This window comes from Hylobates moloch, unplaced genomic scaffold (assembly GCF_009828535.3).
Source record: "Hylobates moloch isolate HMO894 unplaced genomic scaffold, HMol_V3 SCAFFOLD_11, whole genome shotgun sequence".
Taxonomy (NCBI): Eukaryota; Metazoa; Chordata; class Mammalia; order Primates; family Hylobatidae; genus Hylobates; species Hylobates moloch.
In genome coordinates, this window is record NW_026652286.1 from 75316566 (window position 1) to 75340531 (window position 23966).

General features: G+C 40.0%; 1 long non-coding RNA gene across 1 annotated transcript in view; it reads left to right on the top strand.

The window, feature by feature from the left end:
* LOC131384644 (uncharacterized) overlaps positions 1-22589 on the top strand; it is a 29919-nt gene extending 7330 nt beyond the window's left edge. Inside the window, exons 2-5 of the long non-coding RNA XR_009215704.1 lie at positions 20068-20202; positions 20647-20713; positions 20803-20906; positions 22154-22589. This is a non-coding gene — a long non-coding RNA (uncharacterized LOC131384644). The remainder of the gene's footprint in view (positions 1-20067; positions 20203-20646; positions 20714-20802; positions 20907-22153) is intronic.
* The last annotated feature ends 1377 nt before the right edge of the window (positions 22590-23966 follow it).

Consider the following 23966-nt stretch of genomic DNA (forward strand, 5'->3'; position numbering starts at 1 on the left):
TATTTGCTTTTCTGTTCCTGCTTTAATTCACTTAGGATAATGGCCTCCAGCTGCATCCTTGGTGCTGCATAGGACATGATCTCATTCTTTTTTTATGGCTGTGCAGTATTCTATTGTGTATATGTACCACACTTTCTAAGTCCAGTTTACCGTTGATGGACATCTAGGTTGATTCCATGTCTTTGCTATTGTGAATAGTGCTGCAGTGGATGTGCATGTGCATGTGTCTTTATGGTAAAACAACTGATATTCCTGTGGGTATATACCAGTAATGGGATTGCAAGATCAAATGGTAGTTCTGTTTTAAGTTCTTTGAGAAATCTCCAAACTGCTTTCCTGTGGCTGAACTAATTTACACTCCCGTCAGCAGTGTATAAGCTTTCCCTTTTCTCCATGGCCTGATCAGCATCGGTTATGTTTTGACTTTTTAATAATAGCCATTCTGACTGGTGTGAGGTGGTATCTCATTGTGGTTTTGATTTGCATTTCTCCAATGATTACTGATGTTAAGCATACTTTCTTATACTTGTTGGCAGCATGTATGTATTTTAAGATGTGTCCTTTGCCCATTTTTAATGGACTTATTTGTTTTTTGCTTGTTAATTCTGGATATTAGACCTTTAGTTCCTTATAGATTCTGGATATTAGACCTTTGTCAGATATGTAGTATGCGAATATTTTTTTTCCCATTTTGTAGGTTGTTTACTCTGGATAGTCTCTTTTGCTATGCAGAAACTCTTTAGTTTAATTGGGTCCCACTTGTCAATTTGTGTTTTTTTGCAATTGTTTTTGGAGTCTTCATCATAAAATCTTTGCCAGGACCAATTGCCAGAATGGTATTTCCTAGGTTTTCTTTTAGGGTTTTAATAGTTGTAGGTTTTACATTTACACCTTTGGTCCATCTTGTGTTGATTTTTGTATATAGTGAGAGGAAGTGGTCCAGTTTCAATCTTCTGCATATGACTAGCCAGTTATCCCAGCACCATTTATTGAATAGGGAGTCCTTTCCCCTTTGTTTGTTATTCTTGGCTTTGTCAAAGATCAGATGGTTGTAGGTGTGCAGATTTATTTCTAGGTTCTCTAACCTGTTCCATTGGTCTAGGTGTCTTTTTTTTTTTTTTTTTTTTACAAGTACCATGCTATTTTAGTTACTGTAACCTTGTAGCATAGTTTAAAGTCATGTAGTGTGATGTCTCTAGCTTTGTTCTTTTTGCTTAGGATTTCTCTAGCTATTCGGGATCTTTTTTGGTTCAAAATTATTTTTAGAATAGTTTTTTTCTAATTCTGTGAAGAAGAATGTCTTTGGTAGTTTGATAGGAATAGCATTGAATCTGTAAATTGCTTTGCGTAGTATGGCCATTTTAACAATATTGATTCTTCTTATCCATGAGCATGGAATGTTTTTCCATTGGTTTGTGTCATCTCTGCTTTCTTTCAGCAGTGTTTTACAGTTCTTATTGTAGAGATCTTTCACCTCCCTGGTTAATGGTATTCTTAGGTTTTTTATTCATTTTGTGGCTATTGTGAATGGGATTGCATTCTTGATTTGGCTCTCAGCTTGGATGTTATTGGTGTGTAGAAATTCTACTGATTTTAGTATATTGGTCTTTTATCCTGAAACTTTGCCTAGTTATTTTTCTGATCTAGGAGACTTGGGCAGAGATTAGGGGATTCTCTAGGTAAAGAATCATATCATTAGTAAAGAGAGACAGTTGCAGTTTTCCCCTTGGGAATGTAGAACGGAAGTTGAAACAGCCAATCTAGCACATCTTATGTTGGCTGGACACGAATAATATAAAGCTAGTATCAATATATGAAGCTAGTGTGATATAAATGATGATAAATGATATAAAGCTAGCATGGATATATATGAATCTCCCTAGTGCTCCATAGTGCACATGAGTTTACCTTCCTTTCAGCTTAAAAAAACAAATGCTGTGTTACAACTAATGTCTCAAAGGCTTATAGGAAGAAACACTTGTGTTTCCCTACAACTGGACCCTTGCCTCAGATGTTCTCGTTGACTCAGGCTTCCCAACATATTCCAAGGCATCTGCAGAGGTCCTGCTGCCCACACAGGTATGTTACATAGAGTTAAAGTTTGAACTGCTTTTGCCTATACTGTGAAGCTGCCCATGCCTACTATGGGCCTGTAAGTTTGCCAAGGACAGAGCAATCAGTTTGCTTGCCAGCCTCTGGGTGAACCTCCTCCAGTTGCGGTTTTCTTGCCCCCCACTCCAAAACTCTTCCTGGAGATTTTGCTGAGACCTGAGGGCTCCAGTGTCTTTGCTGAGGCCCAGTGGCTTTCAACTGCCATTTCTCTGAAACCTCCCATGGGTCAGGTTCTGCCTCTGGAATTAGCCTCCTTAAACTATAATCATCCACAAAAGTCACAGTGCTCTGCAGCCTAGACTTAAAAGTCTTTTGTTCAGGTTGTAGCAGTTAAAAGCCAACTACCCAGCTACAAAAACCTCTATGCATGGAGCAAGCTCCCAAAAGAAAGGAACTTCTTCCAAATTCACCAATTAGTGAGAAAATGGGCAGATCAGAAGTATTAAAAGTATAGGAACTCCTCCCCGTAGAAGGAAATAGCAGGGGTGGTGAAGAAGTAACCCATTTAGCAGCTGCTGCTACCAAAGAAGTAATTTAAAAACCTGAATAATGTCTAGAATCTCATGAGAAACATTTGACAAACACAGACTTCTGAGCCTGATAGTAGAGAAGGAAAATCTTAAATTCTACTGTAGCTTCCTATTCCTTTCCAGTGGCTGCTGTAACAACCTCTCACAAGCCTGGTTGGTTAAAATAACTGAAATTTATTCTCTTAAAGTTCTGAAGACCATTAATCTGACGTCAGTTTCACTGAGCTAAAATCAAGGTTTCGGCAGGAACATGCTCCCTCTAGAGGCTCTAGGGGATAATCGTTTCATTCCTCTTCCATGTTTTGGTGGCTGCTGGCATTGCTTGGCTTGTGGCCACATCATTGTAATCTCTGCCTTGGTGTACACATTGATTTTTCCTCTTCCGTATGTGTCAAACATTTCTCTGCCTCTCTCTTATGTGGACCTCTATGATTGGATTTTATGCCCATGTTTGTAATCCAGGATTATCTCTTCATCTCAAAATCCTTAATTCAATTGCATCTACAAAGACTCTTTATTCAAATACAGTGACATTTACAGGTTCTGAGGATTAGGATGTGGACATATCATTGAAGAATCATTTATCAGCCCATCACAAGTTTCGTGGGGATTTGGAGAAATAAGGACAGCAGCATCTCCCAATATTTTCTTGTATTATTGATTGGTGCAAAAGTAATTGAGGGTTTTGCCATTGAAAGTAATAAATATCCTAGACAGTTGAACTGCCTTCCTTTCTTTCCTTTATCCCCCATCTCCCACTACCTTATGTTTGTTCATTATGGTTAAATTCACAAATTAATCCAAGATTATGTGATATTGAATAGAAGATTATCAGTACAGAACCAGAGAAACATGAACATTACTCAGAGATCCTGGTCTTGGAATGGAAACAATAAATAACAATAAGACTTTGAGTTGACTGCTTTTTAAATATTAGGGCAAAGGATAGGCATGTTTTTTTAGCTGGACAAGGTGTTTTTCATTGCATTATGCTATGTAGAAGCATTTTTTTAGAAGTGTAGAAGAAGGGTAAACATTGGTGTAGGATGGATCAAGTGTGGACCTCAGTGGACATTTTTATCCCTTGCGATTGCCCAGCCTCTGAACCCTTATTATACATTCGGGGGATTCCCTACCTTTTGAGGCAGAGCCAGTTTCCAATATTAAAACCGAAAATGTCAAACATTTGCTTGTAACTAGGGCATGGTCAGTTTCTCCAGACTTTCAATTAGTATTTAGTGACAGGAAGACTCAGGTACCACACAGATCCATTCTGGTGAGTCTGGAAGTTGTCATTGCAGCTATTTCCAGCCTCCAATGGTAAACTGGAAGAAATTCTAGTGACACCACACAGCACCCAGTGTTGGTGGCATTGCAGTGCAAGCTATGCCCAGTGTTGGCAACAGTAATGCTTTTATGGATTAAGTTCTGAGAAGTATTGAGGGTGCTCTGGTTTCTTGGCTGTTGTAGCCTCCAAGTCTGTTCTTTTATGTTGCAAATATTCTATAAGCTACCAAAATGTTTTACCTACATTCCCTTTCTGCTTTATGAGCCAGAGTTTGCTTCTCATCATTGCATCTAAGTACCCTGACTAATACAAATGAATTGATTAATTTTATTAAAATGTAAATAATAAAGTAAAAGATATTGCACAGAAAACAGAACTAGAGGTTAAAAATCAAAGGAAAAAAGATGAGAAAATTGGAGATCAAACAAGGAGAACAGACATCCAATGAAGGAAGTGATACAGAAAGATAGAACTGAGAAAACATAAAGTAAGAAATTATCAAACAAATAATATAGAAAAATTTCTCTTTACTAAAGGCTGAAAGTTTCTAGATTGAAAGGGTCCACCAATTACCCAGATCAACAAATGCAAAAAGTCCCACATCAAGTTATAGAGGAAAAAACAGGTCACAATCAAAGGATAGCAATTCAAATGGATAAAATATAGGATTCTAGAAGTGAAGAAATATCTTCAAAATTCTAAGGGGATGTGACTTCAACTTAGGTTTCCATACCCCGTAAATCAATCAGTCAATCAATTAGTCAAGATACATGAAAAGTCCAAAAACTAATTTTTCATGTATCCTTTCTCAGGAAGTTATTGCAGAACATGTTTTAGCAATTGATAGGGTAAAATGAAAAATAGGTATTTCTTCAAGGAATCAGGGGATCCAATACAGGAGAGAAGTGGAGGGGAAGTTTCAGTATAAACAGCTAAGCATCAGGGCAAGGAAGCTACCAGTTCTCATTAGAGCTGGATGGACAGTTTCATCCTCAAAGAGAAAAATTATATAACTAAATTAAATGGTTGGCTAGTATTTGAGTTAAATAATTATTGATAGGTACACACCAAAACAGCTGCAGCATTTGAAAAAACTTGGAATGGGCACAGAAAACCAAGCAGTGATAAATAAAGCAATCACTAACTATGCTTGTAATCAGTAGCAATGATAAATAAAGCAATCACTAACTATGCCTGTAAGTAGCTGGGATTCTGCTACTCGTGAGGCTGAGGCAGGAGAATCACTTGAATCCAGGAGGCAGAGGTTGTGGTGAGCCGAGATCACGCCATTGCACTCCAGCCTGGGCAACAAGAGTGAAACTCCATCTCAAAAAAAAAGAAAAGAGAAAGAAATACCAGAAAATTGTATGTAAATGGGAATGTAATCATAATAAACTATTTGACTTGGAAATAAATAATATTTACATAATAAAAATATAAACACTCTGATATAAGAGGGAGTGTAGGGAAGAAAGGGGTGGAGGGTTGGAAATGTCATAGAGCTAAATATTAACAGAAGTCACTAGATAATGTATAAGATATGTTAATCGAGAAATAAAAGTGCACAAGCACATTATTTAGAGAAATGAAGTTGAATACCAGAAGACATAATTCAATATGTTTGCAGTAGTTGCCTCTCAGTTGTCAGACTGAGGCATAGTTAAAGACCGTTTTAAGTATTTTATTACTATTTGATTTAACTATTAAGGAAAATTGTGAATTGATTTGCATCACATGCACTGTTAACTTGAAGCGAACTGTAAAATGAAGCCAACTGTGTGTATTGGTCAGAAAGAGAGAAAACTATATTTATTTGTCCCATTGTACAAGCCTACTCCAGCTTCAATTCCTTCCGTCCCCCCCTTTTCCTTTCCATTAAAACAGAAGCTTCCCTTGCCCTAGGTAAAGGGAGATCTCAAATGAAAGACAAAGAGTGATTAAAGTCACGTATTATTTGCTTTGGAGCTTCCAAGTCTGCAGGTCTTGATAATTTAGAGATTATTAATAAATAATTTTACCTGACTTAAGTATCACATTACTCATTAATTTTATAACCTAATCCTAAATTATATTTTGAATTATTGAAACAAAAGATAATACATCTTTATATTTATAATAATAGTTATATATTACTGAAAGGTTGCCCCGTGCTAGATATGTTCTAGGTATTTTGTGTATTTCATCTAATGTATTCCTCATAGAAATCCTATCAAGTAGGGCTATCATTAATCTCATATTTAGTGGAAACAGATACTCCATATTGTCCTTGGATTGTGGCTGGAAATATTCGCTGTTCTTTTTTTCTGATATCCAGTAATTTGAGATCATGCACTTAGATATACTTGAAAAGAGTGCATACACCTTACCAGTCTTATGATTGCCATTTTCTGTTCATGAAACCTTTTTCTGCAAAATTCAGTGGTGCAGCTGCAGATCAGGGAGCCAGGGTGTGGGCAGAATGTCTTTCTGTAAGTTCCCGCTGGGCTCAAGCTCTAACTCACTTCGATTATGCTGCAATACCTGGCATTAATGCTGTATTTCTTTGTCCCTTCTGAACCCATGGCTGCAGGATATTTTTTACAATGTGGCACTCGAGACAGCAGCTCCTCATCAAATGGAGTTGTCTCAATCTGTTTGCCTTCCTTGATGTATGAGGCCCTTATTAAATGTAATCCTTAGTTCTAAACAATAGTATTCTGGTAAGGTTTGGCTTTTTCCCACTCCCAGATAACTATACAGATTACAAAGTGCATTCACATGTATCGTTTTATTTTATCAGTGTAACAATTCTCTGGGCTACATTTATTCAGTATTTATTATATGCCAGGCAGTCTAAATTATATAACCCCCCAATCATTCAAGGTGGACGTTGTTATACACGTTCTATTGATGGGAAAATAGGCTCAGAGAAGTGAAATGGCTTGCAAAGACAACCAGATGGTAAAGGACAGAACTTGGACTAAAACTTGGATTTCTAAAGCAATTTCTCAGTTTCTTTCAAACACTGTAGATGCCTTTAGGTTTCCAACCATTGAAGTAAATTCCACTCCTTTAGCCAGTTGCCTGGTGGAATATTGTTGTTCAGCAGGAGTTTCACCCGTCTTCGTGTGTGTGCATGTGTGTGTGTGTGATGTGTGTGTGCGCAACACCTACTTCTTTTAGGCCCTTGAAATGGACCTATTTAGCTGGCCAACCACAAAATCTAATGCCTTAGAAGGACAATTATTTGTCTTATGAGACCTAAGCTTTCTATCTCTTGGAAAGATCTGTATATATATATATATATATATGTCATTGGAAAATAAATTCCCAACACTGCTGTCTCTTAACCTGTGTAATGATTCTGCTGACAGCTGCTGAGTGAGTATAACTAAAGGGTATATAGATGCCAAACCTTACATTAACAAAGAATCAAGGTGAATACATGTGCAGACAGCCTTTCTTAAATTTCTTGGACCCCATCTTTGCCGAGTATATCTGAAGCATTTGGATCCTTACTTGAAAGGTGTGTTTTAAAATGAAAACATGGTTATTATCTTTAATTTTCTGTCTCTCTCACCTCTAGGTTTTCTAGTCAAAGTAGATTTCAGGCACTTCTTCTGTTAAGATTGTAATTCTCCATTCTTTTTTTCTTTCATATATTTTTTTCTGCAAGTAGAACCTATCACACTATCTTATAGTTGGTTTTTTCTTTAAAATAAAAATTTCTAAGACAGGCACATAAATATTAGAAGCAGTTATCTTGGGGTAGGAGTGCAGGGATTATGCATAGTTACTGTTCTTTTCTCTCTGTACTTTTTTGTGTTTTGTAATTAGAAAAAAGTTTTATAAAAATGTACCTTAGTAATCTCTCTAAGGTCATACTTTATTTTTTATGTATTTATTTTTTTTGAGACGGAATCTCGCTCTGTTGCCCAGGCTGGAGTGCAGTGGCACGATCTCAGCTCACTGCAAGCTCCACCTCCCGGGTTCACACCATTCTCCTCCCTCAGCCTCCTGAGTAGCTGGGACTACAGGCGCCCGCCACCATGCCCGGCTAATTTTTTGTATTTTTTAGTAGATACGGGTTTTCACCGTGTTAGCCAGGATGGTTTCAATCTCCTGACCTCATGATCCACCTGCCTCGGCCTCCCAAAGTGCTGGGATTACAGACATGAGCCACCATGCCCTGCCACTTTATTTTTTTTTCTTTCTTTTTTGACAAGGTCTTTTTCTGTCTTTTAGGCTGGAGTGCAATGGTGTTCAAACCTCACTGCAGCCTCAATCTCCCAGGCTAAATCTATCCTCCCACCTCAGTCTCCCTAGTAGCTGGGAGTACAGGAATGTGCTACCACACCTGGCTAAGTTTTTGGAAAAAAAAAAAAAAAAAAAAAAAATCTTTAGCAGAAACAAGGTCTTGCTATGCTGCCCTGGCTGGTCCCCAACTCCTGGGCTCAATCGAATCTCCTGCCTTGGCCTCCCAAAGTGCTGGGATGACAGGCGTGAGCCATGGTGCCTGGCCTGAGGCATGCTTTTTAAAATGGTGATGAATGTCTCCACAAAACACAGACATGTGAGGAAATAACAAAAATCAGATAAATTTTAAGGAAAAGCAAATTATGCTCAGAGATCTTTATCTTTTCAAATCTGATTTGAACTATACCTGTAACTACTCGGCCAATAAGAGTTATTTTCTTAGAGTAGTTTGGAGGAAATTTTTGAGAAGCATTGGGCAAACGGGAAGTGCTCAAGAGATAACCTGATAGGAATGTTCTAAAGAGGATTTCTATACTGAGAAGAGAGGGAATGATGAGCTCTGAGCTCCCTTTCGGGTCTAAGGTTTTCTAAAGGCCTTTATGGAAGGCAGGCCTTTATAAAAGAGTGGGGAGGAATCTTAGATTTCTAGTTTTGAGGTGGTTCTACTACAAGAGAGGTTGTTTGTGTTAACTAGCATTTATTCATATAGTGCTTTCTCTTCTTCTGTACAAGATCAGATCATAAATTGAATGATGCTTTTCAAGGGCAAAATACCCCTTCCCCAATTGCTGCAGGAAATTCACCATGTTTCCCCACTTGTCCAAGACATAGATCAGCTCTCTAGTTGATGATTATGGAGTTCACACTTTATAGCTAAATTTCATATTTTTAGCTCAATTTTTGTTTGTTTGTTTTCTGGTCATGACCCATCTACTTATATTCCCAGAGCACAGAAAAGCAAAAGTGCTTTGTCAGTGGATTCTCCTGGTCTGTTACTGGTTCCACGATCCCCTGGAGGGACTCACAGGACTCAATGTATAGAATGTATAGTCCTACTCACAGCAATTATTTATTGCAGTGAAACGATTCAGATAAAAATTGGCAAAGGGAATAGGTGCATGTCCAGGGTAAGTTAGGTACAAATTTCCAGGGGTCCTTTCTTAATGTTGTCAGAGAGGACACTCTTAAATTTCCCAGTAATGAGTTGTCACAACAAGTGTGAAATGTCGCCCATCAGGAGAGCCCGTTAGAGACTCAGTGCCCAGGTTTTTCATTGGGGTCTGGGGGCATGCCCTCTCTACCTGCCTCTGCCTGCCATGTACCCAAATTCCAGACTCCCAGAAGGAAAGCAGGTGTTCAGCATAAACCACATTTGCACAGTTTAGGTACAGTGAGCCATTCTTGCCAGTGAATGGTAGGAATCTTCTGAAATCTAAGTTTCCAGATATCAGCCCAAAGGCCAGCCTTGTAAGCAGGGCTTTCTAAGGATAGCAGTTTTCAAGTCTGCTATGTTAACTCTTTTCTGAACTGTGACCGTTTAGACATTTTCTGAAAAAGGGATCTAGTCTTGCCAGAAGAGGAAGGGCCTCCGACTCTTCTTTTGTAGATTTTGGAGAGATCCTAAGCACTGAACAAACCTCCCTTCCTTTTAACAACAGAAAGAATAGGAAGAATTACAGAGGGACAATCAGTAGGAGATTTTTTTTTTAACCCTTCAAATGAGACCAAATAAGTAGAGGCTTGTCTGCACGGGCATAACAACTTGGTCCAAGTAAATAGCCATAAAAGAGATCCCTTACCACAACCCAGTGTCTGCCTTAAGTATGTGTTAGAGCAAGAAAATATATGTATGCAAGAGCCCCAGTAAGCACTTAGAGGCATCCTGCTGGCTGACTGACAGGGGCTAAATGCTAACTTCAGGTTTAATACACAGTCATCACATTAAACAATATTTACTTGCCAGGATCCTATTGTGTCTGGCTGTTACAACTCCTTGATGTTTTTCTACTCTCCTTGCCTGGATGTCCTATCCAGCACGTTGTCTGTCAGCCCTTTTAATTGCCTTTTTGATGGCCCTAGGTTCACTGCGTGTCTCTTAAGGTGCCATCACTGCAGAATCAAGAGAATTGCCAGTCTCCTTCCTTGCTTACTTACTAGAGTCTCTTTGTAAAATATGGCTCTCCTGGTTATCTGGTAAAAGAATGGCGGTGGGAGGAACAAGAGTTAATGGGGCATCATCTCTGAAAAGTTGAGTGGATTGGACTAGACAAAGAATGGCAAGTATGTGGCCAATCCCCTCATTCCGGCCTCCTGGGCCTACGGTGCACAGAGAGCATGGTGTTATTTCTTGTTGTGTCCAACACAGTATTTATTCTGGGCAGCCATTGTCAATTCCTCAAAATTGACATAAAAATTGAAGGCTACTTATTCCTGGCTTAGATTGCTTTTAAAGTCCTTTTAATTTATAAGCTAAGTGATTACTTTATTCTTGTGAAATGCACATAAGTAAAAACAGGCTAAGCAACGTGGCTTAGTACCATGTAGTGTGGAATATATAATATTTTTACTAATTACCATGGAATATCTGATATTTTTAGGTGAAATATGGACATTTAACAATTATAAACTTATTATGTGAATGAGGAGAATTAGTGAACACATCAAACTTATTTGTGAAAATGAAATGAAGTGGCTGGGCGCGGTGGCTCACGCTTGTAATCCCAGCACTTTGGGAGGCCGAGGCGGGCGGATCATGAGGTCAGGAGATCGAGACCACGGTGAAACCCCGTCTCTACTAAAAATACAAAAAATTAACCGGGCACTGTGGTGGGCGCCTGTAGTCCCAGCTACTCAGAGAGGCTGAGGCAGGGGAATGGCGTGAACCCGGGAGGCGGAGCTTGCAGTGAGCCAAGATGGCGCCACCGCACTCCAGCCTGGGCTACAGAGCAACACTCCGTCTCAAATAAAAAAAAAAAAGAAAATGAAATGAAGTTTAGATTTATTAATATATTATATTTATTTAAAGGAAAAGGAGCCAAATTAAAGGCTATTTGGTAAATAATAGTACAGGTATGGCAAAAATCACATAAGTAGATTCAAATCCTTGCTTCGAAATGTCCGGACAGTGTGAATTTGAGACAGGTACTTAATCTCTATGGGCTTCAGCCCTTTCACTGGTTGAAGGAAGAAAGTACCTCCTACTTCCAGTGTTGTAAGGCTGAGGAGTAATGATATGGAAGTGGGGAGAGGAAGTGCTGGGAAGGGAAGGGCATGGTCCCTGGCGAGGGCTCCACCCTCGGCCTGTGCCCAATGACCTAGGTGAGGACAGACGCTCCTGCCTTCCCGCCCAAATGTTGCATTTCCCAAGACCACCCTGGCCTGCCATGCCCCCATCATGTGCCTATAAAAACCCTGAGGCCCTAGTAGGCCGACACACAAGCGGCTGGAAGTTAAGAGAAACACATCGGTGGAAGAAGACATGAGTGGCTGGACATTGAGAGGACATCGAGGGGAGCATGCTGGAGGAAGAGCACACGACAGATGCTGGCAGGCCAGCAGGCTATCAACAGGTGGAACAAGGTGGCACTTGGAGAAAAGCCCAAGCCGCCAAGCGGCCCAACTCCATGGGAAAACCATCTCTCTTCTGGCTCCCCCCATGTGCTGAGGGCTATTTCCATTCAATAAAACTTTGCACTCATTCTCCAAGCCCACATGTGATCTGATTCTTCTGGTACACCAAGGTAAGAACTCTGGGATACAGAAAACCCTCTGTCCTTGTGATAAGGCAGGGGTCTAACTGAGCTAACATAACCCGCCTACAAACGGCTAAATTAAAAGAGCACCCTGTAACACATGACCACTGGGGCTTCAGCTGTAAACATTCACCCCTAGACACTGCCCTGGGGTTGAAGCCCCACAGCCTGCCCGTCTCCATGCTCCCCCTAGAGGCTTGAGCAGCGAGGCACTGAAGAGGTGAGCCACTCCTCCATTGCATGCCCTGTGAGGGGGACAAGGGAACTTTTCCCATTTCAGGAATATATGTCAAGTTTTTAGCATTGTGACTGACATATAGCAGACACTCAATAATAATCAGAATTAACTAAATGCTTACTATGTGACAAGGTTGTTCCAGAGCTTTATCTATATCATTCTAATCCTCCAAAAAACCTTTATGAGATAGGTACTATTATTGCTACCTTTTTTGCCAGGGAATAAACTAAGGCACGGAGAGGTTAAGGTGATATAATTTCCCAAGTCACAAGTTAGTACGTGGTAGAAGGGAGATTGAACCAGGTGGTCTGGCTCTAGAACCTCCAGTTAACTATATTCTAACATCTACCATCTTAAGTACAATCTGCCATCACGTACTGAACGTTACCATTTAGGGACCTTTCTCCAGGACCCTTTAGGTGGTCCCAGACACATGCTAACAGGGGCACCGAGGGACACTCAGCCTGGCTGGGAGTGGATGGGACATATTGGGGACTAATGAAAGGACAAGCTGGTTACTGTTTATGATAGAGCAAGAGGCTCGGATTGTTTTTGATGTGTAATAAGAACCAAGTATAGGTATTGATACGCTGATGAAAGTCAGGTATTTTGGACACTCAGCCTGGCTGGGAGTGGATGGGACATATTGGGGACTAATGAAGGGACAAGCTGGTTACTGTTAATGATAGAGCAAGAGGCTCGGATTGTTTTTGATGCGTAATAAGAACCAAGTATAGGTATTGATACGCTGATGAAAGTCAGGTATTTTATATGATCACGTATTTGACATGATCAAGTCCTGCTAGTCTAGAGGTGAAGCAGCTGGCTAACAATCCACTGCAGTAAAGAGGAACAGATGGTATGAGATGAGTCTACATGAAGCACAGCAGAGACACAAGGGGGAGAGGGTCAATTCTGCTCTGAGAGGAAGCGGGCAGGGAAGGCTTCATAAGGAGATGACATAAGCTGGTTTTACAAGGTCCTTGGAAGGTTTTGGGCAGAATGTCATGGCCAGAAACTTGCATTTCATTAAATAGCCTATTTCCCATCCACCAACTTAGGAAAAGGAGGGCCTGACTCTGGGTGACGGCAGTGAGAATGGGGAAGAGGAACACAGAGGCCGACTTGAGGTGAGATTATCAGGAGATGATGATTATATATGGGGCCCAAGGGGAGTACTGATCTGAAGTCCAGGGATTGGGGTGCCCCTCTCAGGGACAGTTTATAGAAAGAGAGACTGCATTTACTTCCATCAGAAGCACCTATGAGACCTAAAGGTGTAGATAAAAGACTACAGGAAAGAGATGATAGGTTTTGGGAACAGCTTTCTCTCCAGAAGGACTCTATTAAAATGCGTGTTATTGATAAGGAAAGAAAGGGGTCACTCTTGACTTTTACCCATCATCTCAGGCTAGTTTATTGTCACTGAAGGCCCCAAGAATGTAGGAGATGAGATGTAATTTCCAGAGGTGACAGGTGGGAAGCCACCTGAAGCTTCAGCCCTGCATCAGCAAGACATTGACCACCTCTGGTTCACTTGCATCTTGATTTGCTTTCTTGAGAAGAGGGAGGGTTTCTTTCCAGCTACTGGATGAGCAACTTTTGAGAGTCCTGGGTATTCATCGAACTTTCATTCAGCCAATGTTTACTGAGCACTTTCTACGTGGGAAGCATTATTCTTGGGGTTCAGTGTGCTGTAGGAAACTAAAACAGCCCCCACTCTGCTGAGACTTACATTATGGAGGCAGGCAGCTAGTAAGTAAACACATAAAGGAGTGGGCTGCACAACTGTCTGGAGGGAGAGGGTCCGGGAATATGGGGCAGTGAGAGCAAAGACTGCGGCAGGAACAAACTAGCTCAGCTGAATGAGTTACTTTGTGGAAAAAGTCTTAAGTTGCTCTTCTAGACAATCACCCCTTCTCCCACCCCGTTGAATTTCGAGAAGTGGTCCCTGTATTTCTTAGTTACTAAGTGAACAAATTATCTTTGAGAGACCAGGGTGTGGTTCTGGACTGCTTTGTAATTTAAAAGTTAGCCTTGGCGGGGGCCTCTGGGATTTTATCGTCTTTGAGCTCAAATACCCTGGGAGGCAATTGCCATCTAGTGGCAAGGAGAGAAAACACACCTGGTAGCTTGGGAAGGAAAAGAAGTTTCTTGAGGATATCAAGCCTGTAGCTCGTCTTTCAATCTTTGGCTATGAAATGACTTTGAAATTTTGCTAATTTTCTACTTTCTCAAAAATTCAAGAAAGTTGAACAATTGGCCCCAAATTACTTACATTTCCGACAGAAAACGTCATTTCTTTGACATGTGCTACGCATTGTACGCATTTTCACATTTAATCTCCACAGCAACTCTGCAAGCTGAACAGTTTTATTATCCTCATTTTGAATATGAATATATCTAAGATTTAAATAACTTTTCCAATGTCCTAGAGCTTTTAGATGACAGAGTTGGGATTAAACCCCAGTCTTTCTGAGGACAAACTTGAGTTACATTGTCTACCTACCTGTAGGTAGCTTTGAATGCGCGCTAAAGGAACTAGCTCTTATTAGACATCAGCAAGTGTTTGCTAAAACGAAGTCAACTAAATATTGTTATGAAGAAAATGCTCAAATCTAGGATTTATAGAGGGAAATTACCGACATAAAGTTCAGCTGAGCACAAGGAACTTTCTAGCAATTAGATCTGCCTACAGTGGAACAGGATTCCTTAGCAAGCAGACATGCATGGGTTGCTATGGGGGACTGGCAGAACATAGATGTGTTTTGTTTTGTCCAAGCCATGTCTTGTATACATTTGTATTTAAATGCTTTGTCTGGGTGTTCTTTCTTTGCCACCATCTCAATCTTTTCCTAAATAATACACCTGGCCCTCACATATTTACTGTACCTTTCTGGTCTGGTAGGCATTTAGGTTGATGACCACTGATTGATTGACAGGTGTTTAAGAGGATATCCTATCATATATTTGATGGGTTACCAACACTATAAAACTATCCTATCAATTTTTTTAATAGGAGTGTTAATACAAATAACTTAGTCTACCATTATCATAAACTTTTTTTTTTTTGCACAAAATAGGTAAAAATGTAAGGAAGAAAAAAGATAACAATAACTGGCATTTATTGAGTAATGTTACTCTCAGTGACCATAAACTCTGATTCTCTGAGTTTTGAGCCCGTTATGCCTGTTGTTTCTGTGCAATTATTAATACAGTCCTCCTTCATGTTAAAAATATCCTTTACTCTGGGTTCCCCCACTCTGTTCCCCAGGGTCAGCCTTTGCTATTAGTATCTCATCCTTTACTTTGGAAATTTCTGTATATATAAAGAAACTATATAAGCATATATATATGCATATGTACTTGCATATATTGCCTTTCTGAAAGAAAAAATAAATAGAAATACATTATATGCGTTGTTCTTGACCTTACGTTCTTTTTTAACCTAGCTTGCCTTAGAAATTTTTTTTCAATACACAGACCAAATGTTAAATTTAGCATGAATGTATGGCTGTTTTTTTAAAACTTTTAATTTAAAAATGACTATAGATTCACATGAAGTTGCAAAGATAATACAGAGGTGACTCATGTATCCTTCACCCAGTTTTCCCAAATGATTACATCTTACATAATCGTAGTACAATATCTAAACTAGGCAATTGGTACAATATGTGTATATTCTCTGTCATTCTATCGCATGTGTAGATTCATGGAAACACCGTTGCAATCAATAGCCACAACTAGTCCATCGCCATGAAGATCTCCTTTGTGCTGCTTTTTTATAGGTACACCTGTCCCCCGGCCTCCTACTATCCTTAAACCCTGGCACCGGCTAATCTGTTTTCTGTATCTATAATTTTGTCATGTAGAGAATATACAAATGGAATCATAAGTCTGTGACTTAAAAATTTTTTTAATTAAAAAATATATTTAGGGGGTACAAGTGCAGGTTTCTTACATGCCTATATCATGTAGCAGTGAAGTCTGGGCTTTTAATGTGCCTATCATCCAAATAGTGATTACCCAACAGGTAATTTTCCGTCCCTCATCACCCTCCCACCCTCCTACCTCTTGTCATCTCCAATGTCTTTTCTTACAATCTGTGTGTCTGTGTGTACCCATTGTTTAGCTGCTACTTATAAGTGAGAACATGCTAGTATATGACTTTCTGTTTCTCGGTTATCTTACTTAGGATAATGTCATCCAGTTCCATCTATATTTTTGCAAAAGACATGATTTTATTCTTTATCCGTATTTCCTTTATCCAATTCTCTGTTGATGGACACTTAAGTTGATTCCATATTTTTGCTATTGTGAATAGTGCTGTGATAAACATACATGTACAGGTATCTTTTTTTCAACTTTTATTTTAGGTTCGGGTGTACATGTACAGCTTTGTTATATGGGTACATTGCATGTCTCTGAAGTCCGGTGTACAGATAATTTTGTCTTCTAGATAGTGAGCATAGTACTCAAGAGGTAGTTTTGTGACACTCACTCTTCTCGTCATGATTCGACACCAGCCTGACCTACATGGTAAAACCCCGTCTCTACTAAACATACAAAAGTTAGCAGGGCATGGTGGCACGTGCCTGTAATTCCAGCTACTCAGGAGGTTGAGGCAGGAGAATTGCTTGAACCCAGGAGGCAGAGGTTGCAGTGAGCTGAGATCGCACCACTGGACTCCAGCCTGGGTGACAGAGTGAGAGTCGGTCTCAAAAAAAAGAAAAGAAAAATGTTGTTTCTTTCCTTAGATGATTCTTGTAAGCAAATTCTCTTTCCAAGCAGTTTGCCAAGTTGATTTAATGAAAGTCCATATGCTTCAAACAGATTCCTAAAGCCTCAGATGCCAGGTGGGTGTTGGTCTTTTCTGGGAAAGATGTTTCACAACCGGCTGTAACCTCTCATTCCAGTGTCCCAAACCCTTGGCCCAGCCAAGGGAGGTGACTGTTTTCTTTAGGAACTGAGTGACTGCTTCTGAGGAAGCTTCAGTGAATGTGAGGTTGGCTTCTGTTTGATAAACATGTGACATGCAATGGGGACTTTTAGACAGAGGAGACTGCATGGGTCATAGCTGGTGGCCTTCACCAAATCCTGAAGTTAAATTTAGGGAATCAGACCCAAGAACACTCAAAGGATTAGGGGCTCTCCACCTGTCTTCCTTGGTCTTGCTCTCTATGCTCTCAGGTCTCCACCGTTGTAGCCACAGTGGTGTTAGAAGGACAAAAATGCTAGGGTAGGGATGGGGCAGGGGTAGTGTGAACTATAGTGGTTTTCAAAATGGGCAACATCAATATAACCTGGGAGCTTGTTAGAAATGCAGATTCTCAGGCCTGCGGAAGCCCGAATGAATCAGAAAATCTAGGGGTGGGGCCCAAGACCTCCAGGTAATTTTAATGCATGTTAACATATGTAAACCAGCGTTTTAGAAAGTTTATGCTACTTAAAGAAAGTCTATGAAGCAACACCCCCTGGGAACTTGTTAGAAATGCAGAATCTCAGGCCCCAACCTTCTGAGATTCAGGTTTCATTGGTCTAGGGTGGAGGAGTCCAGTTATTGGTCATTTAAAAAACCTCCCATGTGATTCTAACTTTGCATCCAGAATAGAGAATTACTGCTCTAAGGAAGAAATTGTTAAATGCATTTTATGTTTTCCAGGAGAAAAGATGATCTCTTCCACATAGACATTAAAAGATATGAATGATTTTTCTTTGTAGATTCACTGGAGTTCCACTAGAATAGCGCAGTTATCACGTCTTCCTCCAAAGAGGGGTAGGTTTTAGAGTTCCAGCAGTAGAAGAAATCAGGGAGGAATTGAGCCAATGTGCAACATCACATCAGTTATATTAAGCTGTTCTTGCGTTGCTATAAAGATATGTGAGGTAGGGTACTTTTTATAAAGAAAAGAGGTTTAATTGGCTCATGGTTCTGCAGGCTTTACAAGAAGCACAGTGCTGGCATCTCCTCAGTTTCTAGGGAAGTGCTGGCATCTGTTCAGCCTCAGGAAGCTTACAAGCATGGCAGAAGGCGAAGGGGGAGCAGGGACGTCACATGGCCAGAGAAGGAGCAAGAGAGAGAGAGAGTAGGAGGAGGGTGGCGGGGTGAGGCGCAACACACTTTTAAACAGCCTTGCACTAATTCACTATCATGAAGATAGCACCAAACTTGGAGGATCCGCCCCCATGATCCAAACACCTCCCACCAGGCCCCATCTCAAGCACTGGGGATTACAATTCAACATGAGATTTTGGTGGGGACAAATATCCAAACTATATCATCAGTCAGTGATCCTTTCAGTTCCCCCAGGGGAAGGCAAAAAAAAGCTAAGAGGAAGTTACTACCAGTGTGTTGAGAAAGCCATGAAGTACTGAAATATGCAATAAGAAAAGGAGGGCCCAGCAGTCCAAATTCAAGTCCAACCCAGCCCTGGGTCAACACCTGCAATCAAGGGCTCTACCTAAATGTTGAGGACCAGGTTAACCAGTAGGAGAAAGGCCCAGCCTGGGGGAGTGGAAGGCCATCCCTCCAGGCGAGCTTCAGAACTGGCCCAGCCAGCTGTGTGCCAGTCAGCACTGGGCTGCAGCCACCATAGGACATTGAAAGGAAACTGTCTTGGGCATTCAGGCTAATCAAACTGACTGTGTATATATGATATCCTGAGGAAGCTGCAGCTTTGTGATTGTATTAACGTCTGCTCCCATTAAGACCTGCTTCCAGTGTCTTATATTCTTTGGAGTGACTGGCTGTTACATCTTTGTTAAATTTTAAATTTACTCAATGTTCCTCTTCTTTGGCTTGTGTAAGACAATAAGTTGGATTTTAATATTCTCCGAACCACCACTGGTGCTTTAGGCTTGGGTCTCATGGAATAAATGCAGGGGACATGAAAGCTTGAACAAGATCATGGAAGTATGACCGTGAGATTTTTTATCTCAATCTCACATATATTCTTTTAGTTCTTGTTGGTATTAGATACTTTACTGAATATCAAGATGCCAAAGGCTTGCTCCCGTCATTTAAGAAGGGGGTCATAAGGATTAAAACACATAATCTTCAACAATAAAAATACAAGTTGGAAAGGCAAAGACTGTTATGTAGAAAAGAACACAGGATTAGTAGCCAGGGTATCTAAATATGAATTGCATCTTTTTCCTCAGCTAATTGTATATCTTAGTTTTTTTTCTCTATAAATGAATAAAATGAGTATTTTTTTTCTTATCTTGAAGGATTATTTTGAGAACCAAATAAGTTCAGGGATGTGAAAACAATTAGTGAAATAGGAACCGTTTTAATTTTTTTAAATTTTTATTTTTGAGATGGAATCTCGCTCCATTTTGAGGTGGAGTCACCCAGGCTGGAGTACAGTGGTGTAGTCTTGGCTCACTGCAGCCTCTGCCTCCCGGGTTCAAGAGATTCTCCTGCCTCAGCCTCCCAAGTAGCTGGGACTACTGGTATGTGCCACCATAACAGGCCAAGTTTTGTATTTTTTATTAGAAATCGGGTTTTGCCATGTGGGCCAGGCTGGTCTCGAACTCCTGGCCTCAAGTGATCTGCCTGCCTCACCTCCCTAAGTGCTGGGATTACAGGCATGAGCCATTGCACCCAGTGAGTGAAATAGAAATTTTAAATTGTCACTTTTGGCATTCTTATGTAACTCTATGCAAAATAACTTGCAAGCCAACATTTTTAGTCATTTTTATTACTGTGAAATAAGGGAATCCCAGGCCAAGAGGGTGGAGAGTTCCCCAGAGTCTCTTTGACAGCTGCATTCTGCAGGACTGTCTTCATGAACTGATGCAGGCAGCATGAGGTCCAGCATAACCTGTGTTACCATCGGTTGTCATTTGGTGTGTTGTTGGATTGCTTAATGGGGAATAAACTGTGTTCCTTCTTTTTTCTTTATTGAGAAAATAAACCACAGCAACCACGAAATTAGAACTTTGGTAAAACATGTTGCAGAAGAACCAGGAAACACATTGCAATTGAGCCTGCTGGGTGCTGCTGCAAGTTTGGGGGTGAACAGGAGAATCAGGTTCTTATAGGTAAGCAGACAAATGTGTAGAAGGGCTTTTTGTTTTGTTTAATTTTTAGTGTTGGTGGTGAGTATAAGGCATGATAGAGTATCAGAACATTCACATTCCATAAGAAGATGAAAATATAAAAAATAAGACAATTTGAATTATAACATTTATCATGTGACCTTGGGCAACAAAAATAATCTGTAAGCATCATTTCTCCATTTGTTAAATGGCAACAATGCCCACCCCTTATAGAATTGTCATTAGCATAAATAAGATAGCGTAAAGTAACTATAGCATGTTGTGTTTAGCAAATAGTTATTATTATGATGATTATTTATAGAACTAGCTTGAAGATAAACTGTCTTTCACAGTAAAGATAAGGACTTAACAATAAACTCATTTTTCACTTGAGTGTTTGTCACTGAAGAGACATGCCACTCTGAAATGTGTTGCTCTTGTCACCAGGGGTGAAGTCTGCAAAGTAGGATGTTTTCCTAATTTGAACGCAATGACCGAACTGAAAAATGGTCAAGTGAGTTTTTGAAAGAAATGTTTTCTCTAATATAAAATTTTTGAATAGATTCTTTTTGTTGTTTCTTAAAACAAGTTCTATTCTTATAGAAAAAGAAAAAAATGCCAGTAATGTTTATAATACCCATTAAAATAAAGTCTCAGTAGCCCAGAAGGCCCCCAAGAAACTCAGCTCAAAGACCATTCAGCAGAAGGTAAGGCGGCATTCTCCTACATTGCAGACAACGGCTCTTTCTGAAGATGGTAGAATCAAAGTTTTCTCATTTTGTAAATATTTCTACATTAACAAAAAAAGTATGATCTTTTTGCATATTTACTAAATACAACCATGACCTACATTAATGTCATGAATGATTTCATATACTTTTGAATGTTCTACTTTATTTTTAAATTTTTTTGTTGAGACAGGGTCTCACCCTGTCACCCAGGCTGGAGTGCAATGGCACCATCTTGGCTCACTGCAACCTCCACCTCCTGGGTTCAAGGAATTCTCATGCCTCAGTCTCCCAAGTAGCTGGGATTACAGCTATTTTTTGTATTTTTAGTAGAGACGGGGTTTCACCATGTTGGCCAGGCTGGTCTCAAACTCCTGGCCTCATATGATCCACCAAAGTGCTGGGATTACAGGCATGAGCCATTATGCTTGGCCTCTACTTATTTAAAATATGAAAAGTTAGGGGCTATTTCCTTCCCACCCCTCCATCCCTCATCCTGCAAGATATGCCCATGCTCTAGTTTGGAAAATCCACTAGAAGGACTAAGAGTCCTGGTAAGTCATGCAGAGTGAAATAGTGAGCTCAGTGACACACAGCATGGAGAATGGACACCCAACAGGAAGAATGTGCCCATATGCATAAATGGAATTGCTGTGAGGATTAGGAAAATGTACAGCAAAATTGATCTTTAATCTGTCAATTAATGATTGGGGGTCAGTTCTCAATTTTCTCTTGTCTCTATCTGGGTCACCACCTAAATGACCGAATCCAACCCTGTATCTCTACACAATGACAACTCCCAAATTTATAATGCTGTGTTTAGACTCTTCTCTATACTTTAGACTTATCTATCCAACTGCCTACTGGATATCTTGAATTTCTCTTCAAAGCTGTTCCTTCCTTGTGCTTTATCACTGCAGTGAATGGACGCTCCATTCTTCTACTTGTTCAGAAAAAAAATTTGGGTTATATCTGACTCTTCTCTTGATATCACATCACACATCCAATCTGTTAGTAAATCTTGTCATCTCTACCTTCAAAATATAACCTCAGACTATTTCTTACTTGCTACCACTGTCATCTGCTGTCTGGATTGTTACAGTAGCCTCCTAACAGATATCCAGTTCCTACTTTTTTGCTCCTATGGTTTACTGTCCTCAGAGCAGTCAGAGTGATTTTTCTGAAATACAAGTCAAATAATGTTGTTTCTGCTTAAATTTTTCTAGAACTGGGCAGAGTGGCTCACACCTACAATCCCCTAGGAGGGAAGGACAAAGGCATCCATATCACCTGGCCACAGTGGTTGTGGTGGAAGCTGTAGCACTGAAGAGACGCAGCCCCAAGGCAGATGCTGCCAAGAGAGGGAGACAGAGCTACATCTGGTGTCTCCTTTCCTCCTTCCCTGGCGCCTCCCTCCTCCTGTCCTCCTGTCTCCGTTCAGATGAAGGAACTGACGCTGAGACTTGCACTTTACCATAGGCGGAAGCACCCACCACCCTGTTCCCAGCCCTGGAAGGGCAAGGAATGAATCTGAGGCAAATAGGGCCAGCACTGGCAGTCTGCTCAATTTTCCCTCAGAACATTTATCTTCCTTGACATATTTACAATTTTTTGTTTATTTTTGGTTTCTCTACCTTGGCTAGAATGTAAGATCCACAAAGGCTCAGGCTTTGCTGTTTTGTTCACTGTGTCCATAGCTCCTATAACAGTGCCTAAAACATAGTAGGCAATCAATAGATATTCTTTGGATAAACAAATATGCCTCAACATTGAGTCTGACTTGCAGCAGACATTGAATAAATATCTATTGAATCAATGAGACTAACAATTTACTACAAAAGCAGTTCTTATGTGAAATATGATAGGGTTGACATCTTAACTTAAATCCATCTTGAGAGATTTTTTTTTTAACCCACCGAGACTTCTGAGAACACATTTATTTGAAGAACCTTCTATTTTATGATGCATTTTTATATGTGAATTCTTTGAAACCCTACTATCTTATTTCCTGAGGGCTTTTAGACTCAGCTATTCTTCATTTCATTTTTATACATTTGTGCAGCTGAACACTTCCTACTTTATTCTTTTTGTTTCTAAGTTCCTAAAAATAGTTCAGAAAATCCAAAATTATGAACTCAATTCATCCAAAAAAATGAAAAAATCAAATAACTTTGAAAATAAATGCTTTCACTGTTTATTACTAACAAAATTGAATGCTATAATCCAGAAAAATTGAGCAAAAATAATTATTAATCTCAAGATTAAAACCAAATGTGGCTTTATGATTGTATTAGTCCATTTTCACACTGCTATAAAGATACGACCCAAGACTGGGTAATTTATAAACAAAGAAGGTTTAATTGACTCACAATTCTGGAGGGCTGGGGAGGCCTCAGGAAACTTACAATCATGGCAGAATGGAAAGCAGGCACTGTCTTTACAAGGTGGCAAGAGAGATGGAGAGCAGGGGAAACCACCACTTATAAAACCATAAGATCTTGTGGGAACTCACTTACTCTCATGAGAATAGCATGGGGAAAACCGCCCCCATGATCCAATCACCTCCCATCAGGTCCCTCCGTTGACATGTGGGCATTATGATTCTGATTACAATTTGAGATGAGATTTGGGTGGGGACACAGCCAAACCATATTGGTCAATTAAGTGATAAATACCATAAAAATTATAAATAGGGGTCAAACAGAAACATTTCTCTGTTTCAGAAACTTTTCACTCTAAGAAAGTCTTAAATTCATTGTTGATTACCTTGTTCACATTTTCTCTATCTCTCCTAGAGCTCAAATTAGGACTGATTTGGAAATCATCATTCTCAGTAAACTATCGCAAGGACAAAAAACCAAACACTGCATGTTCTCACTTATAGGTGGGAATTGAACAATGAGAACACATGGACACAGGAAGGGGAACATCACACTCCAGGGACTGTTGTGGGGTGGGGGAGGGGGGAGGGATAGCATTAGGAGATATACCTAATGCTAAATGACGAGTTAATGGTTGCAGCACACCAACATGGCACAT